Raw genomic sequence first — 10443 nt, forward strand, 5'->3', positions numbered from 1 at the left:
GCTTCAGCTTCTGCCTTGTCTGGTCCAGCCTCCGCCTCGCCTGGTGCCGCAGGAATCACGCCACCTTCAGGTCCCAAACTGCCGCCTCAACGTCATCGATCATTTGTCAGGCCGCTTGTTGGACATCGTCACCACCGTGGCCGCCCTCCGGACTTCTGTTGCCACCCCCATCTTCGCCACCGTGGACAGCCGCCACTGCCGTCTGTGTGGCCGGCCTCCGGACTTGAATTGCCGCCGCCATTGCCGTCCACACGGTCAGCCCCCAGAACTGTTTCTGCACCACTGCCTACTGCATGGCCGGCCCCCGGACCTGCCCCGCTGCCGCTGCCTTTCACACGGTCGGCCCCCGGAACTGAACTGTTTTGGCCTCCGGCGCTGTCGGCCTCCGGCGCTGTCGGCCCCCTGAACTTGTCCGTCTGGGCCTTTTTGGACTATGTCCCTCCGTCCTGGGCCCCCACGCCCGCCCTGGTTGGGTCGCTTTCTGTTTTTTGGGGGGGGGGGTTTTGGTCCGTTTTTGTGTTTCTGTTGGGCTGTCTGAAGCCAGCCCTTGAGGGGAGGGGGGGGGGGGGGTACTGTCATGGTCCTGAGTCTGAGGACTCAGTGTTTTGTGTTTCCTTATGCTTTTGTTCATTCTGAGTGTGTATTCTGTTGTGATCTTGCCATTTGTTAGGTTTCTGTTCTTTGCCTATCTGCTCCCACTTCTCTGTGTTCCCTCTGTCTGTCTATGGTGTCACCCCGTCTGTTTGTGAAGCTGTCTGTTTAGTTCTGTGTCTTGTTTGGTTCCCCGTGTCTGAGTTTCCTGTTTTATTGTGAAGGTCTCTGTCTGATGTGAGTGTGTTCATTTTACATTTCCCCTGTCCCGTCAGCTCTGATTCCTCCCACCTGTGTTGCCCTCGGTTGCCCTTACTGGTGTGTGTATTTAAGCCCTGTGTGTTCTCCTGCCTGTTGCCGGTTCGTCTGTGTTCCTCCGTGTCAGTCTGTTTTACTCGGTGTCCTGCTTGTCGTCTGCCTCTCTGCCTCTCATCCTCTCATCCTCCCATCCTCCCATCCTCCCATCCCTTTGTCGTATGTTCCCAGGTCTGTTATTTTAGTTCTCCCAGTTTAGGTGTTTTCAGTTATTTGTCATGCCCCACTGCTTGTTTGCCACTACACCTTGTAAATAAACTTCACTAGCATTTTCATCCACTGCTTGCATCTTGGGTCCTCCTTCCTCCACACCACACAGCTCGCCTTCCCAGCCGTGACAAAAACAGTGTATAAAGTGCGTGGCCAGGGGCTAGTTATTCTGAGAACCCCTGCTGCAATAAATGAGGGACCACTGTCTACTCTATGATTATTATATTCAACCTGTTAACATTTAATACTGTATTGATAGAGCCAACTGATTCTGCAGCAGAGCATCCCCTGTTGCTTCTCCTGGCTCCCTGAGCTCCTGCTGCTGCACCCACAGGTATGTACAGCAAGCACTGATAGCTTTTTACTCGGTGGGATTGCCTTGTGATCACCTTTACTAAATATGTACAACCAATCTGATTATATCCTGTTTGTTTTTTTTCAATGTTGAAATTAAAATCTAGTAGCAGCCTTCTCATTTCTTTGTGTTTTGTGCTGTTTTACAGGCCCACAGAGGAGGACGGCTCCGAGGCAGATGAGGGACGGGTCCCAGGACGGTCCATCGGCGCTGGAGCTGGTCATCCTGGAGTCCATGAAGAGGCCACACCAGTCTCCAATGGAGCATTTCCTCCTCAGCCTTGTTTCTGCTCTGGAGAGCAGCTGGTCCTTTTGATTCCTGTCTCTCTGTAAATACTTATATTTTATATATTTATTGTGTGGATGCTTTAAGGCATCCACACTATTGTTTTCCTGTTTCTCTTTATTCTTTATCTTTACTTTATTGTGTGGATGCCCTATGAGGGCCCTATGAGGGCATCCACACACTATTGAGTTCCTGTTTCTCTTTAAACTTTATTCTTCAAGTTGCTCCGCGTTTTTCGGCACTTAACTACTCCCTCAGTTTTCAGCCGATTTTCTCCGTTCAAACTTTAAACTGTTCTGCTATTTCTGCTAATTCCAGCTGTATCTTTTGGTGTTTATTACTATTATACTTTTTAAAATATTACACTTTTTTCGTTTTTTTGTCCCATTGAAGTGAATGGGAAACTTCCACAATTCTGCTAAAACTTGCTTGTTTTTCAAACTTAACTACTTCCCCATACTTTCACCTAGAAACTCCATTCAAACTTTAAAATGTTCTCAAATGATTGTCCTATTCCTGTATGATTCATCTTTTTCAGATCTTCTACCGTTTTAATCTTATCGCTATTTAAGTTTTGACTTGCAAACTTGTGATTTTTCAGAAAATACATGCGTTGTTATGGTTGCTATGCAATTAACTCAGAGTGGACAGTGAAACTTTGTGAATTTTCTCTTCATGTCCAAACAACTTCTTGGTACTCGCTCAATTTCCACTATACCCCCACAAATTATACATCAAAACGTAGGTATTTTTGCTGGCTTTCAGAAAATGTCACTATCATTGTTGTGGGAGTTACAGATTTTTTGCAAATCTCCTCAGAGCAACAATAAGTCTCAAAACTCTCCATTGAAAGTCAATGGAGAGTTTATTCAAAATCACCGCTGGATTTCTCTAATGAGAGGCATTTTCAAATTGTCATATCTCCTTAACGAAGCAAAGTTAAGACATGAGGCTTGTCCGAGTATATCTTCAGACACTCCTGACGCTCACAATTCAAGAATAATTTTCTCACCTATTACCGTTCTGAGATGAGTTAGACTTGTTTGAGGGTAGGAAATTCGTCCTTCGCTCAGATTTCTTCAGATTTCAAACTCTGGAAATGAACCACTTTTTTCTCTCGTCATATTTTTTTAACGGATTTCCAGAGAGACCTGAAAACTTCCATGACTGTTCACCAAAGCCTGCTGTCTCTTACGGTGAAAGAATGATTTTGATGCTTATCAGGTGGAATATTATTTCAGTGTCTCTGTGGTATTATTCACACTTAGTATTATTGCTTTGGCATCACTTATGGTTTATCATTTATCATTTATGGTTATAGAAGAATCCTGCATTCCAGGTTTAATTATATCCTTGTTAATCTGAGCAAGATATTAATGTATATAGATTATCATCACTTTAATTCAGTCTATTGTTGGTCTGTATTATTCTTTCTATTTGCTTAAGCTGTTGTCCATTAGAGTATTTACACCACTCGATCTGGTGGGTCCAGCAGGGCCTGTTCCAGTCACTTGCACATATTCAGGCGAATAACAACATGCACATAGTTATGTAAAACACGCACGTTCACACACACACTTATGGAGAACTGTGAGGGCGTCTCAGGACATGCTCCCTGTTTGACACACACACACACACACACACACTCACAATCGACACGAATAGATATACACACCACACACACTGGTTTTCTCTGAGTGCTGGACTGAGTGGAAACATCTGGAGTCCATATAAGGGGAACTTCCTGAGTTCTGAGAACTGACTGATACTTATCATGTGTCTTGACGTCATCATTGCAATAAAAGCCTTGTGATAGGGTTGTTCGGGGGAGATCAGCTCTGAAAGGTTTATGATGCTCATCTTCCCCATATGTACATATGTATAATAAAAATCCCTATTTTGACATCTACTGAGGACCATGCAGTCGTTTGTCTCTTCCTCAAATTCGAATCATGACATTTTTGGTGCCGAAACCGGTTTGAGGAGGAAACTAATGGAGCTTGGCTGACGTTCTAGTGGTGTCAGACGGACAGCCAGGAGGTCGACTGAGTGATGGGCCCCGGAATAGGAGAGGTAAGCACCGCCTGTTGATGTCCAAAGGTGTTGAATTGAAAATTAAGCTAAATTAAATGTTCACTCAGTGGGACTTCTGGTGTTTGTCCATAGTGATCTTGGTTAATTAGTGGTAAAAACAGGGCATATTGGTCTGACCAAATTTATTGCGGTTTATTCTGGGAGTGAATTTTGAGTTAAGAGGTTATATGTGTCTAAGACAATACGGTTTAAAGTGTTTGATGCCAGACAGTAAATCGGTAGTGTAGGGAATTTGGTTTTAATTGAGTAGCAGAAACGCGGTTTCGGGCGTCAGGTAATTAATAACTGGGGGCGGAGACCTCGCAGTGATGCTTATAATATATTGAGTAAATTTGTTTATGACGGGGGCGCGGCCCTTAGGAATGCAGTTTTCGTTCAGCAGGTGGCACTGACCCCTAATCGCGGACGCGTGGTTAGGTTTTAGCCCGGAGTTTGCCTTCCGTCGAGCACTTAGGACGCTCGCTTAACAGGCTAGGAATTCTACGAGTGAATTGCCTTTATACTGCATTTTTTGATCAACAGAGTCAGACTCGGCTGCCCCTGTTAACGTCAGGGACCTGTGAACTTTAAGTAAAGCCAAAAGCGTGATCTGTGATAGGTTACGTGGCTGGTGGAGCTCCGGGTTTCCTGACGGGGAGCAGTTATAAATTAATTCGTGTTTAGAAATCTGACCGCGGCCGGCGAGGGCGTTCCCGACGCGGGGTATTGACCAGCAAGGCGCGGCCTGGGCTTAGAGCTTTTAAATTGGTCTAAAAGTCAGGAATACCGGTATAGAAATAGAGAGAAATAAAGAAGATAAGCTGTTCTGGCATATGGTGTTTTCTTATGTCTATGCGGGCCCGCGTGTGTAAATAGAATATAAATTACGTGTGTGTGTAAATAAAGTGTAAATTAGTTCTATAAACTGTCATCCTGTTAAACCTGAAGCTTCCTCTCTACAAACTCTTTTCTTTTCTCTCCCTCTCTCTCTCAGAAGGGATTCTGTGTGTGTATGTGTGCTGGAAGGAAAAAAAAAAGGAAAAGGGTGTCTCTCTCTGTCTGTGAGAGAAAAAAAAGGTGGGGGCCTGTGAGTGTGTGAGGTTTTAAAAAAAAAAAAAAAAATGAAGAGAAGTTGGAGTCTCTCTCTGTGAGAGAAGAGGTGGGGGCCGAGTGAGTCCGCGGGGCCGAGTGGGTCCGCGAGAGCGAGCGTGCATGGTGTATGGGAAAGAATGGGGAAGAAGGGAGTGAGAAAGAGCGAGTGAAAAGAGTAACCGAGTGTTTGGTGATTTTTTTTTTTTTTTATTTCAGAGGCTGTGTGTAAGAGTTTTGACTATATTGATTAAATTCTGTGGTTTTGGAGTTGGTGGCTTTAGCTGTGAGAGCTGTGAAAAGAGCAGGTTTTTCTCTTGTTGTGATGTTAAGTATAAATTGAATAGACTGTGATTAATCTGTGATTTTCTGCCTATTGTGCAGCGTGGAAGACACAGAAGTGTAGAAATGTCTGTGGTTTATCTTTGTTTGACGTTTTATATGGAAGGGAGTTGGTTGATTCAAGGTGATTTCTCCCGGTTAAGGGAGGAGTTGGGTTGTTGTTATGTTAAAGCTTTGCTGTAGATGTATGAGTGTGAATTTTTGGTGGCTTTGCATGTTTAAATTGATGCATAGGAGTTTGTGAGTGAGAAATTGTCTCCAATTAGGGGAGCAGTGATAGTGGAGGTCACCTTCTTCCCCTGCTGGACACAAGAGAAAACATGATTTGGAGTGTTGTAGAGGAAAATAATTAGTAACAACATCAAGCAGTTTTTTGTGTTTGCAGTCAAGAACATATGAAGTTTTATACTTTATCCTTGTGGGGTTTAAAGTTAGTAAAGAGTTGAATCAACCCTCCTCAAGAGTAGGAGTGAGTGATAAATACGGGAAATGAAGCAGGATTTATAAGGTCTTCAACTGACGCTTGGTTCAGTTCAATAATTTAGGCAGTTATGTTTATACAAATACTAAGTGTATGTTTAGTGTCTTCATACAGGTGGTTTTTTCTTAACCTGGAAACCTGAGTACGGCAGCAGGAGACAGGCCAAGCTTTGGCTAAAAAATTCACGGCTGGACACCAGAGTTGTCCCCACCCGGGGGAAAAAGAGAGAATGAAGTTTTAGGCAAATTTCTCTCGCTGAACTGTTCTTGGTGCTGTGTTCCACATCCTCTGCATTGCCTATGTGTGTAAGCGTGCATGCATTTAACCCTCTGCACTTGAAGTCAATACCTCCAATATATCAATCCGATCCGTTGTCGGATGAAGCTTTTGACCTTGAGAGACTAAGTGCCAGCTCCTTATAAGCACATTTGCAGTGTGTGTATAAACGTGAACAACAGACAGCAAACCAATTGGCTTCTTATTCTAACTTCCATTTAAATGTAGTACTCAGTTTCTGATCATCTAATTTGCTTCTCACTGGTTCTCTAAATTGTCTAGAACCTTTATTTTGCCATACCTAAATTATTAAACACAAACGAAATCATAGACCCCTTATATAGCTTTTTGCCTTCATGAGCACACTTCTATAATGAGCAACAACCTGCAATCTGTACCAAAAATCTTCATGGTTACACCTGCAATTAAAGACCAGATGCATTTTATATCCGTTTTAATTCTTCCTTATCTAAAACCTCTTCAGTTTCAGTTTAGTTTTGATTAGTCTCAATTAATAGTTCTACTTGTATTTGCAATCTCCCCACTGCAAACTGCACAAGAACATTACACATCCCCTCTAAAACACTCTCCCGCCAACCTGTAACCCTGTGTAAAAACATTAGTCAGCAGTTCCATGTTAAGCTCCTTTAACTCCCAATTCACCTAAAAAGCAAATCTGTTAAATCCATCCATCCATCCATCCTCCATCCATTCGCTTCCGCTTGTCCTTTTCAGGGTCGCGGGGGGCGCTGGAGCCTATCCCAGCTGTCATAGGGCGAGAGGCGGGGGGACACCCTGGACAGGTCGCCAGTCTGTCGCAGGGCCAACACACAGGACAGACAACCATTCACACTCACATTCATTCACACCTTCACACCTAGTGACAATTTGGATTATCCCATTAACCTATCCCCACAAGCTGCAGTCTTTGGACGGTGGGAGGAAGCCGGATACCGCAGGAGAACCCACGCAAACACGGGGGAGAACATGCAAACTCCACACAGAAAGACCCCGGCCTGATGTTGGAATTGAACTCAGGACCTTCTTGCTGTGCGGCAACAGTGCTAACCACCGTGCCACCGTGCTGCCCATCTGTTAAATCAGGCAGCTTATTTACAACCACCTGTAAATCATAACAGTAATAAAAGATTCAGCACAACAGACAAGTATCATGTCCAGGTTTTCTCCATCCATTAATCACTATTATTGCCGCAATTTTGTTTTATTCACACTTGGGCAATGTTACTCCACTTGTTATCATCAGCGCCCCTATGGCCAGTTAGTGAGCTCTACGTTAAACTGTCCCCAAATTTGTTATTTTGTTAATATTACTTTTTCATTATTCTTCTTTTTCATGTCACTTGTCTGTTTTCTACTGCACCCATCCTTACCAAAGCAAAGCAAACATTAGCAGCACACTGACCGCAGTCAGCCATCCACATTCCAGAGGTGCTATAGGAAGATTTCCTGTAAAAAGAAAAACATCAAGGACTGTAATGCTGTAGAGAAAGAATGTAAATGTTAACGCTGCGCAGGTGTGTACAGTTAACTCGTCATGCAACCTCAGATGTCGCCGTCATCTATCCGCTCCTGTAAAAAGAAACACACATAAATTCATCCACCCTCTTGTTCTATCTAGGTGGAGGTTAACCTTGAGTCGTAGTCAAGTCTTGTCATCTTTTACCAGTCAGTCCGTTTGTTTTTATTTCCAGTCTTTCATCCATTCATTCATTCATTCATCCATTCTTTCCTTTGCTGATAGTGGAAACCATCGCCGCATTTAATTTCCCTCAGCCAGATGACGTCATCTCAAAAGAAAAAACAAGAACTTGAGATCGGATTACCTCGTGAATCCTTTTTTAGGCAGGGACTCTCATTTCAATTGTCCCCATAAGTGTTTCCTCCAGAGCCCATTTCAATGCGGAGAAACTCACTTACAACCATCTTCTCGCCGACGTGTATGCTTGTAATTTCGATGTGCAATCTGCTTAAAGAAAATTCAGAAACAAAAATCAGTGCACTGTTCAAATATAAAACAAAATAAAATGAAAGATAACAAAAACAAAAATGCAGACGCCCGGGTCTTAGGACTTGTCATTGATATTCCTCCTATCAGTAAAATGCCAAACCTAAACCTACACAGAGTCAAATCGACACCACCTCAACCTTTTCATATTCATAAACCTATATGTTTTGTGTTCGTGAAACAAATTGAACCGTTTCCATATAAGTATTTGAGCTCTTGAAATATTTAGTTCTCTTAATTCTGCCAGTTTTCTCAACACTTTTCAATAACTTTTTTCAACTGCTACTTGGTCACTCAAATCTTACCTGTTCAAATTGCCTAGGGTTACCAAAGTCTAGATCCCAGTTATCATGACACTTGAACGGGTCTACAATGATTTACTTATCAATATATAGAATCATCACTCAAACTAGCTCTTCTACTGGCACTGCGTGACTTTTCTCACACTGGAAACCAGAATTTAGTACAGACTTTAATACCTCAGGCAATCGTGGTCAAGGGCTGGCCCCCCTTTCTCTTCTTCTTAGTCCGTGTGTTCCTCCTTTTATTAATCTCCATCACAAATGTGTGGGGCTCTGAAATAAGACTCCCACTGTTATTCATCTTTTTCACTCTGCACCACTGCTCAGGCTGTTTTCTTTTCTTCTTTTTAGTGTACAGCAAACAATTGAGTCGAGGCCTTAAGCCCCAGATATCTCACACAGCATTGTTTTCATACCCAAACCGCTCCTGGTCTGCCCCCCAGACCCCACAAATGCCCTCTGGGCTTATATTGTAGCAGATTCTGTATTTGAATTTGTTGTGTGCGCATTGAGCCTTTGTCAGTAAAGCCTTCTTCATTGCAGCAGCTGGAGCATGTGTGTCACTTCTTAGTGAATTGAATCAACATTTTGATTTTGGTGCGTGGGTATGTATCAGTTTTCACTCACTCAACGAGTGCTAAGTGTTCATGTGTGTGTTTCTCTTCATTCTAAGTGGCGCCGCAGGTGTGTGTTTGTGTGTTGGTGTATGTTTGTGTTCATCCCCTTCCTGTTCTGTTGTTTAGGTAAACCAGCGGCCTGAAGCATGCCCTGGGGTCCTGCCCTCCTCTTTGGGTCTGTTTGCATCCGTTGTTGCAGCTGCCTGCATCTTCTCTTGTAACTTGACCCTTTTGCTTCTGTAGCTCCTTCAGGGCTTGCTCCTGCTGTTGGAGCTTTGCATCAGGTCTGGCGACCTCCTGCTCCAGCAAGCTTCCGCCTGATTTCAAGTCCTGTACGTGAAACTCCAAGTCTGACTGATGAGTTCAATTAGCAGCCAGCTCCTCCGGAGCCATGCTCAATTTCTGTTCTGATGCCTTGAGCTCTTACTGAGGGCAAAACCCTCAGAGTCTTTTCCTTCCACGTCAGATCGGAGTCTAGTTATGTTGTCCTTACTTTGCTCCATGGCCTTCTGCAGCTCTGCTGTTCGGCTCTTCTCAGAGGTCAGCATTCTTTTGCTCACCCTCCCTTTTCCTCCGGGCTTAATGCGCGTCTCGTCACAGCTCTGTCAGCTGAAGCTTTAGCATTCTCCATCTCCGCTGCATGAGATTGCTTTTCTGCAGCACTGTTGACATCCTCAGTTGTTGTTGTGGTCCAGCTGCTGTGGCCTTCAGGGGTCAAAGGGTCAAAGATGGTAGCGGAGAGGGCAACGATGGTAGAGGGGAGGGTAGGAGTCCAGGTCAGCTTCGGCTTTCAGAAAAAACAAAAACAAAACAACCACAGGCGAACAGGAAAATGATGTTGTGTTGTAAAACAATGATGATGTTGGCTGTGTTATCCAGAGAGGGGAGAAACAACGGGGCCTCCTCTCCCCCCTTTTGTTTTTTCTCACCACATAATCAACTCATAACCCCCCCAAGTTGGCAGGACAACACAGGTACGTGTTAAACTTCTTAAATGTCTAAAAACCTAAAAAGGAATTTTCTGTCATTCAGTAATCATTTGTCTTAAGCAATCAACAAAAACATGTCACAATTTGACTCTTTTCACCACTAAATTTGTCGTGTCCTCACTGGATGGTCAGACCAGTGTCTTTTCTTTCGAAGTTAAGCTGTTGTCGCCAACCCAGAGAGTTAATTTGTCATAGTGGATAAACTATATCATTTAAAAACAGGTGTATGTTAAGTGTCGCTACTTGAACCCTGCTTGACGTGGCACTGTATGTAGCTGTTTCTTCATTGCATGTGTGGGTGCGTCTGTATGTGGGTTAATTTAACTTTTTCCTCAAACGAGGCATTTCTCTAACACGCACCGTGTCTGTTCCACACACTTCTCATACCTTTATCTGGTTGTGGTGTTGGTTATTTGTTTCAGTCATTTACCAGGAACATCTTTTCTTTTTTCCATGTCTTCCGCCAGAGGTTAACACTGGTGAGATCCAGGA

The 10443-nt window shown here is 43.7% G+C and overlaps 1 long non-coding RNA gene across 1 annotated transcript; it reads left to right on the plus strand.

The window, feature by feature from the left end:
• Positions 1–3716: 3716 nt before the first annotated feature.
• Positions 3717–5957, plus strand: LOC120746883. The gene is made up of 2 exons (XR_005698959.1): positions 3717–3829; positions 5843–5957. It is a non-coding gene; the product is annotated as an uncharacterized LOC120746883 (long non-coding RNA).
• The last annotated feature ends 4486 nt before the right edge of the window (positions 5958–10443 follow it).

This window comes from Simochromis diagramma, unplaced genomic scaffold (assembly GCF_900408965.1).
Source record: "Simochromis diagramma unplaced genomic scaffold, fSimDia1.1 OVJJ01000089.1, whole genome shotgun sequence".
Classification (NCBI taxonomy): Eukaryota; Metazoa; Chordata; class Actinopteri; order Cichliformes; family Cichlidae; genus Simochromis; species Simochromis diagramma.